At 41.2% G+C, this 19,053-nt stretch overlaps 1 long non-coding RNA gene across 1 annotated transcript; it reads right to left on the bottom strand.

The window, feature by feature from the left end:
* Positions 1 to 11,655: 11,655 nt before the first annotated feature.
* LOC133789007 (uncharacterized) lies at positions 11,656 to 13,644 on the bottom strand. The gene is made up of 3 exons (XR_009873435.1): positions 13,491 to 13,644; positions 13,168 to 13,255; positions 11,656 to 11,854 (listed from the first exon to the last, which is right to left on the bottom strand). It is a non-coding gene; the product is annotated as an uncharacterized LOC133789007 (long non-coding RNA).
* Positions 13,645 to 19,053: the final 5,409 nt, after the last annotated feature.

The following is a 19,053-nucleotide window of genomic DNA, read 5'->3' on the forward strand; positions in this document are numbered from 1 at the left end:
ACACATGCGTACTATCAGATACATACTTCCGCAACATAGAGATGTGAAACACGTTATGAACTCCTGATAAGGACGGTGGCAAGGCCAGCCTATAAGCCACCTGCCCAACTCTCTCTAGAATCTCAAAGGGTCCAACAAACCGAGGGCTCAACTTGCCCTTCACTCCAAACCTCCTCACACCCCTCAACGGTGAAACTCGCAGAAACACGTGGTCCCCAACCTGGAACTCCACGTTCCTACGCTTAGGATCAGCGTAGCTCTTCTGCCTACTCTGAGATGCGAGCATCCTAGCCCGGATCTTCTCTATTGCCTCACTTGTCTTCTGAACCATATCTGGCCCCAAGTATCTCCTCTCACCCATCTCATCCCAATGAATGGGTGATCTACACTTCCTCCCATATAGCATCTCATAAGGAGCCACTCCAATCGTTGACTGATAACTATTGTTGTACGAGAATTCAATCAACGGAAGGTACTTACTCCATGAACCCTCAAAATCAATCATGCAAGCTCTGAGCATATCCTCCAATACCTGAATCGTCCTCTTAGACTGTCCATTAGTCTGAGGATGAAAGGCTGTACTAAACTTCAACTGAGTCCCCAGAGCTTTCTGCAAACCACCCCAAAACTTGGAAGTGAAGATAGGATCCCGGTCTGACACTATAGACTTAGGAACCCCATGGAGACGTACGATCTCCCTCACATACAGCTATGCATACTGATCCACAGTATAAGTCGACCTCACTGGAAGGAAATGGGCTGACTTGGTGTATCTATCCACTATCACCCACACCGAGTCATGAAGTCCAACTGTCCTGGGAAATCCTCCCACGAAATCCATCGTAATATCCTCCCACTTCCACTCCGGGATGCCCAAAGGCTAAAGCAATCCCGCTGGTCGCTGATGCTCAGCCTTAACCTGCTGATAGGTTAGACATCTAGATACATACTCAACTACAACCTTCTTCATCTCGGGCCACCAATATAATGTCCGTAGATCCTGATACATCTTCGTGGTACCCGGATGAAGTGAGTATGGTGTAGTATGGGACTCATCCAGTATCTCACGCCTAATCCCCTCATTTGTTGGAACACATATCCGTCCCTGATACCGGAGCAAACCTGTCTCTGAAACTGAGTAATCCTTAGCTGTCCCCGCTAAGGCATGCTGCTTACTATCCTGCAACTGCACATCCACCAACTGACCCTCCTTGATCCGCTCCAATAAGGTCGACTGCAAAGTAATATTGGCTAACTGGCCTACCACTAGTTCTATCTTTGCCCTAACCATCTCATCAGCCAATTCTCTCGAGATCCGAGTAGAACTATACAACTATCCTGGGCCCCTCTGACTCAATGCATCTGCCACTACGTTGGCCTTCCCAGGATGGTAAAGGATGTCACAATCATAATCCTTAACCAACTCTAACGAACGTCTCTGCCTCATATTCAGATCCTTCTGCGTGAAGAAATACTTCAGACTCTTATGATCAGTATAGATTTCGCACTTCTCTCCATACAGATAATGTCGCCACACCTTCAGGGCAAACACAACTGCCGCTAACTCCAAGTCGTGAGTCGGATATCTCTGTTCATACTCCTTCAGCTGTCGAGACGCATAGGCTATAACTTTCTCATTCTGTATCAGCACACAACCTAAACCCAACCTCGATGCGTCACAGTAGACCACAAACTTTCCTTCCTCCGAAGGAAGACTCAACACAGGTGCAGAAATAAGTCGTCGCTTCAACTCTTGAAAGTTGTTCTCACACTTCTCTGACCAGACGAACTTCTGATTCTTTCTTGTTAACTCTGTCATTGGCGAAGAAATCTTCGAGAATCCCTCAACAAACCGCCTATAATAACCAGCCAACCCAAGGAAACTCCGCACCTCCGAGGCATTCCTTGGCCTCGGCCAATCCCTAACTGCTTCCACCTTGGACGGATCCACCTTAATCCCTTCTACCCCAACTATGTGTCCAAGAAAGGTCACCTCTGGTAGCCAGAACTCACATTTCTTAAACTTAGCATACAACTGATGTTCCCTTAACCTCTGTAAAACCTGTCGAAGGTGCTGCTCATGCTCTGCCTCTGAGCTGGAGTATACCAAGATGTCGTCGATGAAGACAATGACAAACTGGTCCAAAAAGTCCTTGAACACCCTGTTCATCAGATCCATAAAAGCTGCTGGGGCATTGGTCAAACCAAAAGACATAACCAAGAACTCATAATGTCCATAACGTGTCCGGAATGCCGTCTTTGGTATATCCTCATCCTTGATCCTCAGCTGGTGATAACCAGATCGAAGATCAATCTTTGAGAACACAGTCTTACCTTGCAGCTGATCGAACAAGTCATCAATCCTTGGTAGTGGATACTTATTCTTAATAGTCAACTTGTTCAATTCTCTGTAATCGATGCACATCCTCAGAGTCCCGTCCTTCTTCTTGACAAAAAACACTGGAGCGCCCCATGGAGAGTAGCTAGGCCTGATGAAACCTATATCCAGAAGTTCCTGCAGCTGTATCTTTAACTCTTTTAATTCCGCCGGTGCCATCCTATATGGTGCCCTCGACACTGGCTCTGTCCCTGGTGCCAACTCAATAACCAAACTCAATCTCCCTACGCGGCGGCAACCCAGGCAAATCCTCAGGGAACACATCTAAGAACTCACAAACCAATCTGGTCTCCTCCGGTCCAACTGGTGAAACTTTGGTGGTATCCACCACACTAGCCAGAAAGCCTATGCATCCACCCTGCAGTAAGTCTCTGGCTCTCAACGCTGAGATCATAGTTATGCGGGGTCCAGACACCGCACCCACAAAGACAAAAGGGTCCTCGCCCTCCGGCTCAAAGGTAACCATCTTTTTCCCACAATCAATCGTAGCCCCATACCTAGTCAGCCAATCCATGCCTAGAATCATATCAAAATCTCCCAAATCCAATTCAATCAAATCCACCGAAAGTTCCCTACCATCAACCATTACCGGAAGTGCCCTAATCCACCTCCTAGAGACTACTAACTCCCCCGTAGGCAACAAGGTCCCAAACCCCGCAGTCTGATACTCACTAGGTCTGCACAGTCTGTCAATCACTCTACTAGAAACAAAAGAATGCGTAGCACCAGAATCAATCAATACTGTAAAAGGAAAGTCAGCACTAGAAAGCTGACCTGTCACTACTGAGGGGCTAGCCTCAGCCTCCGCCTGAGTCAAGGTGAATACTCGAGCTGGAGTCAAGCTATCCACCCTTCCTGCTTCACCTTTCCTTACCGCTGGGCAGTCTTTCCTGAGATGCCCCACTACTCCACAAACGAAACATGCCTTGGCCTTGCACTCACCCAGATGGCGTCTTCTACACCTCGGACACTCTGGATAGGTCCTCCATGCCTCACCGCCACCCTGGCGGCCTCCCTGACCACCCTGACCCTTCCTATCAGAACCAGGAGCGGCTGAAGTGTCAGGAGCCTTCCTCTTGAAGTCACTGGAGCCTCCGCCCCTACCTGTCCCGGAGTAAGGAGGCACCGCCCTGCGGCCCTCACGCCTCACCGCGCTCTCCTTCCATATCTTGTTCTCTGCTTCCTCATCAATAAGAGCCCTCTCAACGGCCTGGGCATAAGTTGTTCCTCTAGGTACTGTAGTAATCCGAACATCCCGGGTTATCATAGCATTAAGCCCCCTGACAAAGCGATCTTGCCTAGCGGCATCAGTAGGCACAAGATCTGGTGCAAACTTAGCAAGCCTATCGAACTTCAGGGCATACTCTGTAACAGTCATACCGCCCTGTACCAAACTTACAAACTCATTGACCTTCGCTGCCCTAACAGCAATGTTGTAGTACTTCTGGCCAAACAAATCCTTAAAACCTTCCCAAGTTAGTGTAGCAACCTCTCTGGTCTGCGATGCCACTTCCCACCAAATACGGGCATCCTCCCTCAACATATAAGCGGCACAAGCCACTCTATCCTGTCCCTCAATTCTCATAAAATCCAGAATCACTGTAATCATAGTTAGCCACTGCTCGACCTTCAACGGATCTGGTCCTCCCTCAAAGACTGGGGGTTGTTGCTTCCTGAACCGCTCATATAACGGCTCAAACTTGTTAACAACCTCCCCAGGCTGCACAGCTGGTACCACTGCAGGTGGTAAAGAAGGGGCAGCACTCCCTAATGGAGCCTGCTGCTGCAAAATACGAATTAACTCCTCTTGGCTCTGTAATCGAGCCTGCATCTCAGCCATTAACTGTTGCCAGTTCTCAGGGACTGGCGGAGGTGTCTGGCCCTGGTCATTGCCCCTGGTCCCAGACCCAGTGCCGTCTACTCGTGAAGATTTCCTCGGACGCATAACTATCCAAGTCAATCTGCAAGTAACGACTCGGCGGTCAGACCACAATGACAGGGTAAAGCTTCTCCAAAACTCATCAATTGCACATAATCTATCATAGATAACCAATACATATAAGCATCCATGCACCATAATCAATTAATCATCCATATACTCATTTACATGCACGACAATGTTCATAAACATGCCTCAATATTTTCACACAGCATTCCAGGGCCAGGCCCTATCAGTATCTCATGCTTCCTAGCAACACATGCAATAAATATCATCATGCATAGCTCATCTCAGACACATAAACACATAAGCACACGTATACACATTACCAAACCCCGACTTGAGCTTGTCTCCAGCAGCGAATGTACATATCCAGGCTGTCTTCAGGAACCCTTAAACCTAGGACGCTCTGATACCAAGTTGTAACACCCTCAATAGCCAAGACCGCTACACTGTGTATTTGTAAAGGTGCAAGACTTGCTAATCAAGCCATTAACTGCAAATCGTGTCGCTAGACATGTAAGAGCTAAGGTTTAAACGGTTTTGGTCTCAAAAGACTCATTTAGCATATATAAACTGTAGTAACATGGGATCCCACTCAAAAATGAAGTTAAAAGAAAGTTTACAAACTCCCAAAAGAAAAACTTAAAGAACCACTGCCATACTAAGGCCAAAACAGACAGTCATCAGGTTCCTTGTCCTTGTTAGATCTCAACCGTGGCGGTCGAGCACCTGACTATGTACATTCTACTCACTGAGCTCTCCGGTCAGGGCTGATCAAGCTTGCCCTTGCCTTTACCTGCACCACGTAGCACCCGTGAGCCAAGGCCCAGCAAGAAAACATTACAGATAACTCAAATCATAACAACAGTCAAATAGCTCAGAAAGCATGTATACTTATCAGATATTCCACAACAGATAATCAGCATACACGATTCAATCCAAGACACATTCTATCTTATATATCATTCATATCTCATAATATTCAGGGCCGACGTCTTAGGCCGCACCCTCTGTTTAACCCACTGACTCTGGCCCGCTTAAACCAAGCTCAGTGCATAATAAGCTGTCCTCGGATACCAGTGTCCAAGCCGCGCCCTGTGCGCTAGTGAGACCCATGGCACCCTTAGGCTGTTGGTTCACTAAATGGCTTGCATGGCATAATACCATCTTTCCAAGCATCTACAATAGGGAGCCCTTAGTCCCGTCACATATATTCAACCGGGTGCAGTTCTCTTACCTTTAGTCTGAACGGTTATCGAATTACGAGCAACGCCCCTCAAGCACGATTCGTTCCCGAGCCTAAGCTTTTATCACCTAACCACAATTAAAGATAGGGTTTCATAAATAATCAAATATTGGTTTCCAGTTACAAAACTAACTCCCGAGACTCCTAATTCCACCAAGCATGGTGGTGAAACCAAACCCGAGCACCCAAGACCACTCCCCCATGCTTAAAACCCTCAAAATCCCAAGTGTGCAACCAAGGGCTGCGACCTCCAAAGCCTAGCCGCGGCCCTTCCCCAAAATAGAACCCACTCCCTCAATGAACCATACACGCGCCGCGGCCTTTGCCTTGGGCGCCGCGGCGCGCCCCCTTGGCCGAACCTCCTTGCCTCCTTTGCATGCTAGGGCCGCGGCGCTCTAGAACAGAGCCGCGGCCCTCCCCTTCGAACCCAGTTTTTCCACCATTCTAGAGCCCAAAACCTTACCTTAAACCATCCTAAAACTCCCCAACTTTTAACCAATCCATTCCCAACCTTTTTAACATGATCTAAACAGCATAACTCCCAAGAAAACATAGCCTAACCTACACAATCTCTTCCTTTCAATTTCTGCAACCCAAATGCTAAAACACACACAAACCAGCCATCAAACTCAATCTAAGACCTCCAAACTAGAAGTTAAAACTCACCTCTGCTGTAGAACCACTTCACCAAGCTGTAGCCAAATCAAGTCCCCAAATTCCCTTCTTAGTTCTGCCTTAGAACATCACAACCAAATTTGTTTCAGCACTTAACCAAACCCAGCAAAAATTCATAATTCAACCACAGAAAACAGAGTTAAATACTCACCTTAATCCCTGTTCTAAAGCTTGATAAATTCCTGAGCTAGACCTTCAATTCCCCACCTCAAATCACAGGAATCCCAGCTTGTTTCCCCTTTGATTCACTGTGTTTTTCTTTTGGTGTTTTCCTTGAACGTGAGCAAGAGAGAGAGAGAGCCTAAGTGCTAAGTTAAGGTCGGTTTGTATTTTTTTTCCTTCCAAAGGCTTCCTTAAGTCTGCCTCACGTGTTAAACTAATCCCGAGGCTCGGGGTGCCGGAACCGCCCCCGAGGCCAAAATGGTAAAATTCCCCATTAGTCCCGCCTAGACATTCTAACCTCGAATATATCTCCATATATTTATCTTCATGTCCCGATAATCCAATTCACTATCTACTATCTAATAACATTCCCGACTTCTCCAAAGTCATAACTTAACCCCATTGTGACTTTTCCCGCTATCCGACCCTAGAATCGTCTTGAGTCGTGCTCAACGAACCTGTCCACATAATAATGTGGTTCTCACATATATCACATATCATACACCACATATTATAATCATATAAACAATATAAAGCACATAATTATTCATTATATCACAATTATTCCAGTAATGCCCTCCTGGCACACTAATCAAGGCCCTTAAGCCTTATTAGCGAGTTCGGGTCCTTACACCCAGCCCACTCAAACACTAAACTTAGCCCAAAATGACCACTATACCCTTATCTTATTCATCAAGTGTTCACAACGGCAATTTTGTCCTTTGCTTTAAATCCCGCTATCCACAATTTGCATTCTATAATTCCCACTACTCCCGATATTCTCACACAATTACCAATAAATTCCCATTACCCACTAATTCCCGGTAATGTACTAAATTACTAGAATACCTCTAAGCTCACCCTGAGCTAGGTATCAAGACCCCGTTGTGACTTTTTCGCTAACTTGCTCATCGGGATCGCCTCTTGTCGAGTAACCCAGATATATCCACATAATAATGTGGTCTCAATCACACAAGCACATATTGACATTTATACCCCTAACGGGTCAGATTACCAATATACCCTTCTTATAAGAAGCGGACCCACATGCACATAGTTAATATCTTTAAAATACAACCATGATTATATTATAATATAATTCACATATTAACTCAATTATTGCCTCCCGACCCCCTAATCCAGGCACTAAGCCCAATTAGGAAATTTTGGATGTTACAATACCCTTTCAAAACCCAAAAATCTACCCATTTCTTACGCGCATTATTTCTAACCAAGCCTAGTATTGCGTTTTTAGCCTATCACCAACCTCTATTAAGCCCAAACATACCCAAAGTAAGAGACTGTACTGGAAATTCCATAAAGCTTATTGAAAAATAAGAGTGAGAAATTTAAACCAAGCATAGAAACACTTATAATTCAGATGGTTGATCAAGGGAAATAGTGATAGCTCCGATGAGAGGGCTTGAGAACTTATGAAGAATGGGAGAATTGTGAAGGGTTTTGAAAGTTTTGAGAAGAAAGGGGAAAATGTTTGAATGTGAAGGTGGTGAGGTTTGGTTATGATCCTCCTATTTATACGAAAACTTCAGGAACCATTCTGGGCCACTTGATCAGGTCAGTTCGGTATCCAAAGGCCAAGATTAAATGACCCTTGAAAAGACAAAAAGTTGGCAGGACAGTTATCATAGTCCTCGAAACCCGAACAAGCGCCTATTACAGATGACCACGTGTTTAACACTCGAGTAGTGGGTGGGCATGATTTCACAAAACAGAAGCCTAAAAGCCCTTACTATGCATGCCAGAAGTGACGTCATGCACGCGCAGGAGCTTGGGGCCAAATGTTGTACCCTAAAATAAGCACGAACTGAATCACTGAGCACAGGGGTATTGTAACGCCCTGGTTACTCTAAGACTGTTACTATGGACTTTAAACAGTGCTTAACTCGCTAAATGAGTCATTTGGTTATAAACGTGCATCTAGGTCTTATTAATAGGCTAAGGTGAAAATCTTGATTAAAAGGAATGGATATATTTTATTTAAAACATAAAACTGTACATGGGCCCATAAAAGTGTTTACAAAGTTATTTACAATCCAAAATGGTCATTACAATGTAAAAATTACAACCCACCGACCTAAGCGGCAAAAATAGGGTTAACCCCTAGTTCCTCTGAGAAACACCTTGGCCGTGGTGGTTAAGCGGCCGCACATGTTCACATTGCCACCTAAGCTCTCCACTCAAAGCTGGGTGAGTTTTTCTTTTCCTTTACCTGCACCACATAGCACCCGTGAGCCAAGGCTCAGCAAGAAAACTTATTACTACATGTATGTAATATTAATAAATGATTATGATAATCATTCTAGGGCTTGCAGCCCTAATCATATAGTGAATCACACTTTGGGCTCCACACCCTAATCAAATAAGTGACTATTAAGTCATACTTTTAATAGACGACTAATAAGTCTTTCTCTGGATAGATGACTAATAAGTCTATCTCTAGGGCTCTGCACCCTAAGCCATGTGACATTCAGTCACCTGAGCCTTTTGGCTTTGGCTCTATGTAACAAGTCTTTAGACTAGACAAGCGCTTTTAGATTTCATCGAACTTAGGGTCGGTCAAGCATTTCATGCTCATGGTGATTATATCTAATCAGTTCGGCCTGTGTTAAACACATTAATGTTGTTCTTTACTCTTAAGCCAATACCATACGACCAGTGCCCAGTATCACCGCTGAACTTGACAGATAAGTCACAACTTCACGATCAATACTAAACACAATTGTCGTTCCCTAACTAATAAGTCATTTCCATACACAGATAAGCAAAGCTGTTATGCATTTACTATGAAATCAATGTCAATATATAGAGCACTCAACGTGCTTCATCAATAACCATGCATGTCACATACTGGGTGCAGTTTTCTTACCTTTGGTTTGAGCATGAAATAATAAAAGAGCAACCTTTGAGAACGATCGGTCCTTAAGTTCCTTAACGGTCACCTAGTCTTAACCAAATATGAAATCCCAAAAATAGAAATAAATAATAAAAGGGTTTATAATCTTAAACCTCACTTTCGGGGCCTCGAATCGTACTAAATTGGTTAGTAGATTCGATCCTGAGCCTTAAGAAATGAAACCCCGAGCCTAACCCTTGAAAAAATCCTCCATGGCACAAAAGGAAGGGCGCGAGTCTCAACTTGGTCTAGTGAGTCGCACCGCTCCCCCAAGACAGAGAGCAATCTGTCTGGGGTACTAAGGGCGGGTCGCAACTTGGCCTAGCAAGTCATAGCGCACCTGCTTCGTAGAGCCTAGGGGAGGCTTTGACTTGGATCCAAGTTGCGAATTGCACGAACTAGGTCACGACTTGACCCAGCGAGCCCAGCTCCGCTGCCCATTTTCTCAATTAAAACCTCAATCAAACCTTCACCAAGCCATCCCAAAATCAAAACCAATCATCAACACAACATATCCACCATTCCAACAACAAAACCCAAGCTTTGAATCATTTAAAACCACATCAAATGAGCACTTCTAAGATCAAAACTCTCAAGCTCAATAACTAACTCAAAACCTAGCAAAACTAGAAAATAAAGCTTAGAGTTCTTAACCCTGACTTGAATTGAACCCCTTCCAATGGCTGAACCAGTAACCTAAGCTCATAAGCCTTGATTCCCAAGGTTGAATCCTCAAAGTAAGCTTCAAAATTCAAAGAAAAGGAGAGAAAGAGAGATGATCGAGAGGTAGAAGGAAAATCCTCTGTTTTTTCTGCCTAAAGCTTCTACAACCAGCCACTTAATTTAAAATATATCCCTTGGTCAAAAGACCAAAATGCCCCTAAGCCCATTTAACTCCTAAATAGCCACCCAAGGGCAAAAAAAGTCATTTCCCACTTATCCCGCTAATTATAATTAATGTCCTCCAATTTTCGTTATTCCCAATATTCTCAAATAATAATTAAATCATACCTCATTAGCCGTTCATTCTCAGTAATGTACTAAGCATCAAATTACCCCGAGACTCACCTCGAGCCCGGTACTTAATCCCGTTATGACCAGACCGCTAATTTGCATTCTATGATCGTCTCTTGCCGAATAGCTCGAACGTATCCACATTATAATGTGGTCTTATCCATAAATCATAACACATGCATAAAAATATACAGATATGCCCTCAATGGGCCAAATTACGAAAATGCCCTTCTAATAAGAAGTGGGCCCACATGCATACAATTATTATCATATAATCATATAGCTCACATAATCATAAATATAACCACATAATTGCATAATAAATCAATTATGGCCCTCCCGGCCCCCTAATCCAGGCATTAAGCCATATTAGGGAATTTGGGACATTACAGGTACAACTGGCAGACAAACACCTGAAGAAAGCATACAAGTAGGACTTCCAGTTAACTCTGACGTGAGCAACTCGAGTTAAACGTGGTACTGTGACAACTGGATAATCTTCAGATCGCTTCTTAGGACAATAACCTAGTTCGAGACATGGGATAGCTAGATTGCCTTCTGGATACTCCGAACTTGGTTCGAACTATAGTTTGTTCACCCTTCGATCTTTAGCTCGAGGAATATGTTCAGCTCGTGGAAACCTTGTAGTGACGCACATTGAAGGATCCCCAAAGACTTGGAGGTTCCTTATACGCTCATTAATACCCAAGCTGTATTACATATTTATTGCATGAGATAATGTGTGTAATTTACATAGGCAATCGTACCCTTCTGTAGATGAGAAATTATATTGATTGATTGTTTACCATATATATGCAAGCGGTTACCTAAACCTGTTCATGAATATCCACTATAAATATCAGGGATAATGGACAAGAAAAATGACGACTTTTTAAGATACAGAAACTTTACAGAGATTGTAAGAGAATAATAATATTGTCTCGTGGACTAGGTGAATTTTTAACTACTGAACCACGTAAAATTGTGAGTGTGAGAGTTTGTTCGTTTAGTTAATTACGGTTCAGAAAAAAAACACTAATCTCTTTGTTATTGAATTTTTTAATCCACTGTTGGCGAAAAACTGCGACAACAAAATGTAATAAAAACATGTTTTAAAAAAAGATAATTTTTTTTTAAAGAAATCTCTATATATAAACCACCTTTGGAAAGGAAAAATTAGTTAACTATTGTTTGTTAAGAATGAGGTTTGATCAATATCAACAATCATATTAATTCATTAGTCCCAAACAAACATACATGATGAGAGACAACTCAATTTGTCTACTGAATAGTAAACATGATAATTAAGAAATAACTAAAGATATATTATGGATAATCACTTCCACTCCAAAAAGTAATCCACTTTCACAAACCATGACTCTTCTCTTATTGTAATATACGAGAACATGTTTATTGGCTACACTTATTAAATCGTTTCAGCAATATGAAGAAGGATCACAGCAGCATCCGTCCATAAGACAGCAGCAACACAGAGCTGCAAGGCTGAAAAACAAACCAACAAAGTATCAAATGTATAATATGTAATAATACTATAGTAATAGGAACGCTAGTTTTTATTATGTGGTAATGTATCATATGTTCCAGTTTACACATGTGCAGAAGTTATAATAATCTTAATTTTTTTTTTTTATGTAGTGATGGTGTTTAGAGGAGACATCTTGCATATTTTTGGGAAATTCAAAATAGTTTAAGGTGCCAAAAACAGAGTTTGAACTTTCATTTTCATCACGTACACAATATTTTTTTTGGACTATTTTGGACATTTTTTTTGCATCCTAAACTATTTTGAATTTCCTGAAAATATGTAGGATGTTTGCTCTAACCGCAATGAACACTGTCATATAACAAAAATAAGAGTGCTAAGAAAACTCTCTATCGCATTTTCTTTTACACTCTTCTTTATCCATGCATGATATGTGGATATTATTTAATTTTTTATATTTTAATATTTAAGATAGTAAAAAAAAAGAATATATATAACTTTTGCACATATATAAACTGGAGCAGCGTCATTATTACATTAAAAAAAACTTGGGGTACCCTGGGTGCTTCCCTAATAATATATGCATGGCAAAAATTTGTACGTTTAATAATAATGAAAAATAAAAAGTAATAGTGCTAAGAAGAGATTCTTTTTTATATTTTCTTTTACACTTAAAGGTATTGTTTTTTTCTTGAGGAAAACACTTAAAGGTATTAATGCTTCACTCAAATATTTTATACTTCAATAATGTTATAAATGATTAGTAATGTTCATGTGTTGAAAATTGAGAAAAAAAGAATGTAAAACAAAGTATAGAAGAGTGAATATATATATATATATATATTTTTGAGAAAAGAGTGAATATATATATATATTTTTTTTGAGAAAAGAGTGAATGTATTTTTACGGAAGATAAAATAAAAATAACATATTTTTTATATATAAATGAAGAAATAATTCTTTGTCTCTCCCACTAGAGAAAAAAAAATGGTTGATATAAAATAAAAATACTAGCAGGAATAATATATATCATAAAAAAAGAAGAAGAAGAAGTTATATGGTGAATAGACTAAAAATAGTTACCCAATTGTTCGAATTAAAAGAGTCAAGAAGGGCCACTCTACCCAGCTACTCTTTAGTATTTTCTAATATACAATATTGGTTTCTTAGAAGTAAAGAAAGGAGAAGAAAAAAACTATGAAATAAATAAAGAAGTATGACATATATAGTTAAGTTAGAACATAGTAGCAATTATATAAGTATATATATATATTATATACATGTTTTAAATTATAAAGTTTTGTGTACATACCACCCCTCAAGAAAACCAGGTTCTTCTTTCTTAGGCTCTGGAGCTGGATATTGAGGAGGTGCTATTGCAGGAGGAGGGACATAAGTTTCTGACCATTTTTCAAATCAACAACATTTTCTTATTCAACAAAAATAATCAAACTATTTTAAATATCCACACTTCATATATATGATTGGTTATATATATATAATAAAAAAATGGAAAATTTGTAAAGATAAAAATGTATGACTTTTAAATCATATTAATTAGTATAAACTAATAAAAAAGAAAAATATATATAGTTTTTTTTTGTTATTGTTAGTAAGGAATGAACACATAATTACCTGGAGGAGGGTCTGGATAAGCATTTTTTGTATCACTCATTATGTTTTGCTTCTCAAAACCCAACAAAAGAAAAGCTAATAATTGAGAAGAAGTAATAGGATATTATAGGTTGTATGCCTAGGTTGAGTTTAGTATATGTATATGTATATATATATATATTTATACTATGATATAGGCATAATCATGAGAAGAACGTTGGAAGGAATATATTATAAAGATAAGATTTTGAAAAGAATATTTAAAGAAAGCTCCAATATGTATTAATGGTGATCAGTGTTAGTAGTACATATTCTTGGCCATAACACTCATCCATTCCCATCAAGTCTCTAGATAAGTTTTTTATTTTTATTTTTTTATTTGAATGATTGCTAATATTATAATTACGTATATGGTATACGTATATATATGTTATGTCATATTCTTTATCAGCTACAACAACAAAACACATGACCTTAAAAATTAAAATAAATAAATAAAGGAGCTTTTTAATGGCAGTTCTTTATTCATTGATTGTAGTGCTTTTATTTGGTAAGTGATGCTAAGAAAATACATTTATGCTACACATTCTTTTTCTAATTTAAACAACTTGATGGGAAAGAAAGGAATATTCTTTTATTTATTTATCAATTATTTTCACCATAACATGGATTCGTGTCAAAAAGTTATCAAAAAAAGAGTTTCAAGCCTAAACTTGTAATTTAAGTATAATAAGATATATATAGTTAATAAGTACTATGGAAGTTTAGTTTATATAGTGGAAAATAATCTCCACTAGCTTTCACTTTCACAACACATATTCCCTCACATTTTAAAAAAAATTACAGAGAATAATATACATATATGGTGTTATTTGTGGTGTATATATGTTAGAATTTTGGAAGGAGAGGTCTAATTAATTTGGCATTGGTCTAATTAATTTAAATAATAATTCTAAAAGAATGATAAATAAAATCTTAATTTATTTAAAAAAAATAAAAAATAAAAACTAAAGAAACCTAAAAATCATAATTTTTTTTAAAATATATTAAATTAGAAAATAACAAAATTAAAATTGAATTAACTAAATAAAATTATCAAAATCTAAATAAACCTAAATCTAAAACAAAATTTGTGAAGAAAATGCCTCAACCAAATGAAGGAAGAAGGCAATGTGCGATGATGGTGACGATAAATTAAGTGAGACGCCAACATTTGTAGAGTTAAGAGATGAGCGACTAAGCTATGATCTTCAACAAAGACAACAAGTCTCACAATTTTTTATTGTGACTCATTATTTGGTGTCAATATAACTAGATAATAGTTTTTCTATAAATTTTATGAACTTCATACATTTGAGTTGCAAAATTGTTTGTCAAAATATGTTATGGTTTTGAATTTTAATTTTTATGGTATTTTTTGCAAATTAGAATTTACAAATATTAAGTAGTCGCAAAATTGCTTTATTAATATTAGAGAAAATAAACCTTTTGTTTTATTGATTTGTGAAAAGTGTCTTTGCAGAATAGACCTAATAGTATGTATAGGCTGAAGAAATAATAAGGATTATTTAAGCTAACCAAAATAGCTTAACAACACTTAACATACCTAAAACAGAATTAGTTAGGATAACTAAACTAATTGATTAACTAAAGCTAATCCTAATAGTCCCCCTCAGGATGGAGTGTAGAGATTGATTACACCCATTTTAGAGATGAGATCATTAAAGTATGTGGGAAACAAATCTTTAGTAAGAACATCTGCAATATTGTTCTTAGAGCTAACATGAATGAGTTTGAGTGACCCACTGTTGACTTTATCATGAACAAGGTGGCAATCTATTTCGACATGCTTGGTGTGCTCGTGGAAGGCTGAGTTTTCTACAAAGTGGATGGCAGCATTGATATCCAGTACAAAAGGTCTAGCCGGTTGTGAGAAATACAAAAGCCTTTAAGTAGAGCTTGTAACAAAGTGATTTCACATGTTGCATTTTCCATAGCACGACACTCAGCCTCTACAGAAGATTTGGAAATAATAGGTTGTTTTTTTTACTTTTAGGAAATGAGGCTATCTATAAGAAATACACAACAGCCAGAGATTGATCGTCTAGTGTTGACACAACTCACCCAATCAACATCATCAAATACTTTGAATTGCGCATCCATATTGGAAAGGCTCGTTTCTGCATATCCTTGAATATGTTAAGATAAGTAGATTCGGATGGGAAAAAAAGACCCTGCTCTAGAGTTCCTTTTAGAAATTGGAGAATGCATTAAGGATATAGCTTGTAAATAGGTTGTTTACCCAAAAATGGCTATTGATGATGTGGCAAAGATTTCTCACACGTGGATTGACACGTGGCGAAATTGAAAGGCAAAGGTGTTGTTCGGCTATCGACCAGAAGCACACCTCATCGTCAGTGTTAATTTTTTATACGACCAGGCTGATCATGAAGTCTGATTTATTTCCTTCTTAAGTTGTAATCTCATATTAACTGCATTGAATATTTCTTCATTATTATCCTTGATACGCGGTTATTAAGGAAAGATAAGGCCCATTGACCCATGTAACTCTCCTTGAGCCTATAAATAGGCATGAGATAGCTCAAGGAAGGGACCTTTTGGATTGATTAGATTTTTTGTTTAATATTGAGAGAAAAAGAGCTATAGTGATTGTTCATCGTTCTATTGTAATCCTTCCAAGGTTTGTGAAACTCAAAGAGCCCTAGTTCTTTGATCACGACTTTGAAAGTTCAATAATAACAATACACTAAGTGGACGTAGGTTGTTACCAATCATTGGGGCCGAACCACTATAATTCCTTGGTGTTTTTTCCCTTTTCATTAGATTATCTTTTCAAGTGTCATTCCATATTTTTTCGTACATTTGACTCCGTGTCGTTGGCCAATTTGAGGGTCAACATTTTGGTGCTTTCATTGAGAGCTTGTGAAAGAATCTAATGGCAAAAACATCCAAGAAGACTGGACAGGCCACTGGCGCTGCATCATCCCAGCCTCCTCCCCCAAATGTGGCTGAGGATGAACCACATTTGGAGCTTGATGAGGAGGAGTTAGATTTTGAAACATTGAAGGCAATGCTGGGGGTGTTGCAGGATGAGCTGGCCAATCTGAGGGCTAATCAAGAGAATGTTGCAGAGATAATGGCATCGCAGCAAAGAGAAATAGAACGCCAGCGTCAGGAGTTGAGCGAGCGACAGGCTGAAATGGATCGTCGGCAGAGGGATGCCATGGCCGCCCTTGAAGCAGCCATCCAGCTGGATAGCAATCAGGCTGCGCCAGCCTCCTAGCCAGATCAGCCACCAAACGGGCTGCCTCAAAGGAGTCTCAATCCTAGTCCTCGGCTCCGGCCGGCAAGCCCTCAAAGGCAGGAGCAGCCGCCTGTGGCTCAGGATGATGTCCCACCTAGGGATCCTGAGCAGCAGCCTCCATCTCAGGCTGATCGAGGCAATCCCCAGCGGCCGAGGCAGAATAGGGCCGGGCAACCACCCCGCAACCCTAGACGCCCAGGGGATGAAGAGCCGAATCTATCGAGCAGGGGGTAGCGTCCTTCTGCCAACAGGAGGAACTCCGAGACAGGCTCTGTGGTCAGGGGCCCCCAACGGCATAACAATGCATGGGGACCCACCGACCAGTACAGGCCTCCCCCTGACGCTCGAGAAATGCCAGCCCGAGGAGGCAACAACGTGAATAGCCGGTCACGCCATAGTCAGCCATAATTCAGAGATGGCCACGACTACAATGAAGCCGATTCCGGCAGAAGAAATGCTGGTTAGAGAAACGAAGAAAGAGGTGGAGGCAGGAGCCCCCCACCTAGAGAGGATCGACCAGCGGGCCATAACGCTGGGGGGCAGCCCAGGCAGCAGAACGTCTTTAGTCAGCTGGGAGCCAGCGAGCAGAGATGAAGAGACGATGATCTGAGGGACGTACTTAACGACCGCCGTGAAAGGCATGATGAGTACGTTCCCCCGGCACCAGTGGCCCCAGCAATCCCAGAAGTTGTTCAGGCTCAGATCGATGCCCTAAACTAGGTGGTGCAACAGCTGGTTGGGGGGCGAACATCCCACATTGAGTACGATCGGAGGAGAGGCACCCCCTTTGTACAGAGGATTGTTATGGCTGAAACCCCTAGTAAATTCAAGATGCCAACACTACCAAATTTTGACGGGTATGGAGACTCGGTATCTCACGTTAATAAGTTTGAGATACAAATGGATATACAAAAGGTGTCAGAAGATGCCCGCTGCCGCATCTTCCCTGCAACACTGTCTGACACCGCCCATGAGTGGTTCTTCAAGTTCCCTCCTGCTAGTATAGTATCATGGGAAATGTTTGTAAATGATTTTTATGGACAATTCTATGTGGGTCGCGTACACCCCACTGAGGCCAACCAGCTAGTCGAGATACGCCAGAAAGAGTGAGAGCCCTTGAAGGAGTATATTCAGCGCTTCATGCGAGCTGCAGCTGGAGCTAAGACTGTGGGCGATGAAGGTAAGATGATGGCCCTAATAGCTGGGGTTAGGCGCCATTCACCCCTCTGGAGTAGCCTCAAAAAGAATGGGGTAAGGAGCACCCAAGAGTTCTTAGATCGAGCTGACCGGTACATCAAACTCGAAGACACGATTGCCAACGAAGGGAAATCGCCAACAAAAGACAAATGGCCCAAGGAAGAACCCGCCAAAGCCACTAGCGGGTCAGAAAAACCCAATGGCAATGACAAAGGCAATGGGAATGGCAATGGTAGAAATGGTGGAAAGCGAACGAACAATGAACCCTCGACCTCTGAGAGTAAGCGCCCAAAAGGCAATCGGTATGAACCTAGATTCACCAACTACACTGCCCTTGTTGAAAGCTGAGCTGAGGTCTACCAGGCGACCAGCTTAAGCGTGCCTTACAAACGACCCACACCTATAAGGAAAGATATCTCTAAGAGAGATACAACAAAGTTCTGTCATTTTCACAATGACTATGGGCACGACACCAACGAGTGTAACCAACTAAAGGACGAGAAGGAGTTCTTGATAAGGCAGGGACATTTAAGAAGATATGTGCGAGCCGCAGGAGGATCTCAACGAGAGGCTCAAGGTTGCAACGAGCAGGCGCCTGCACGCCAACGCTTGCCACCTTTACAGCCAGCTCCTGTGGTAGGCACTCTACTCACCATCTGCGGAGGCCCACATCTTGCCGGAGATAGTGGGAAGGCAAGGGAACGATACGCTCGAACCCTGCTCCACGACCAGGACATCGAGATGATGAGTGTCGAGGATCGAGTACCAAAAAAGGCTTGAACAGAGGAGGAACTAATAACCTTCTCTGACGACGATGCCCAACACGTGCGATTCCCACACTCCGATCTGCTAGTTGTGGACGTGCAGATTACCAACATGATGGTAAAAAAGGTGTTGGTCGATACAGGAAGTTTGGTCAACATCCTATACAAGTCTTCGCTGGAAAGAATGAAGTTCTCCGTGAAGGACCTGGAGCCATGCATCCAAACCATTTATGGTTTCTCCAGAGAAGGGCTCGCCCCAACAGGGTCAATTAGACTCTCAATTTCAGCAGGCACCGCA

The sequence above is a fragment of the Humulus lupulus genome, chromosome 7 (assembly GCF_963169125.1).
Source record: "Humulus lupulus chromosome 7, drHumLupu1.1, whole genome shotgun sequence".
Classification (NCBI taxonomy): Eukaryota; Viridiplantae; Streptophyta; class Magnoliopsida; order Rosales; family Cannabaceae; genus Humulus; species Humulus lupulus.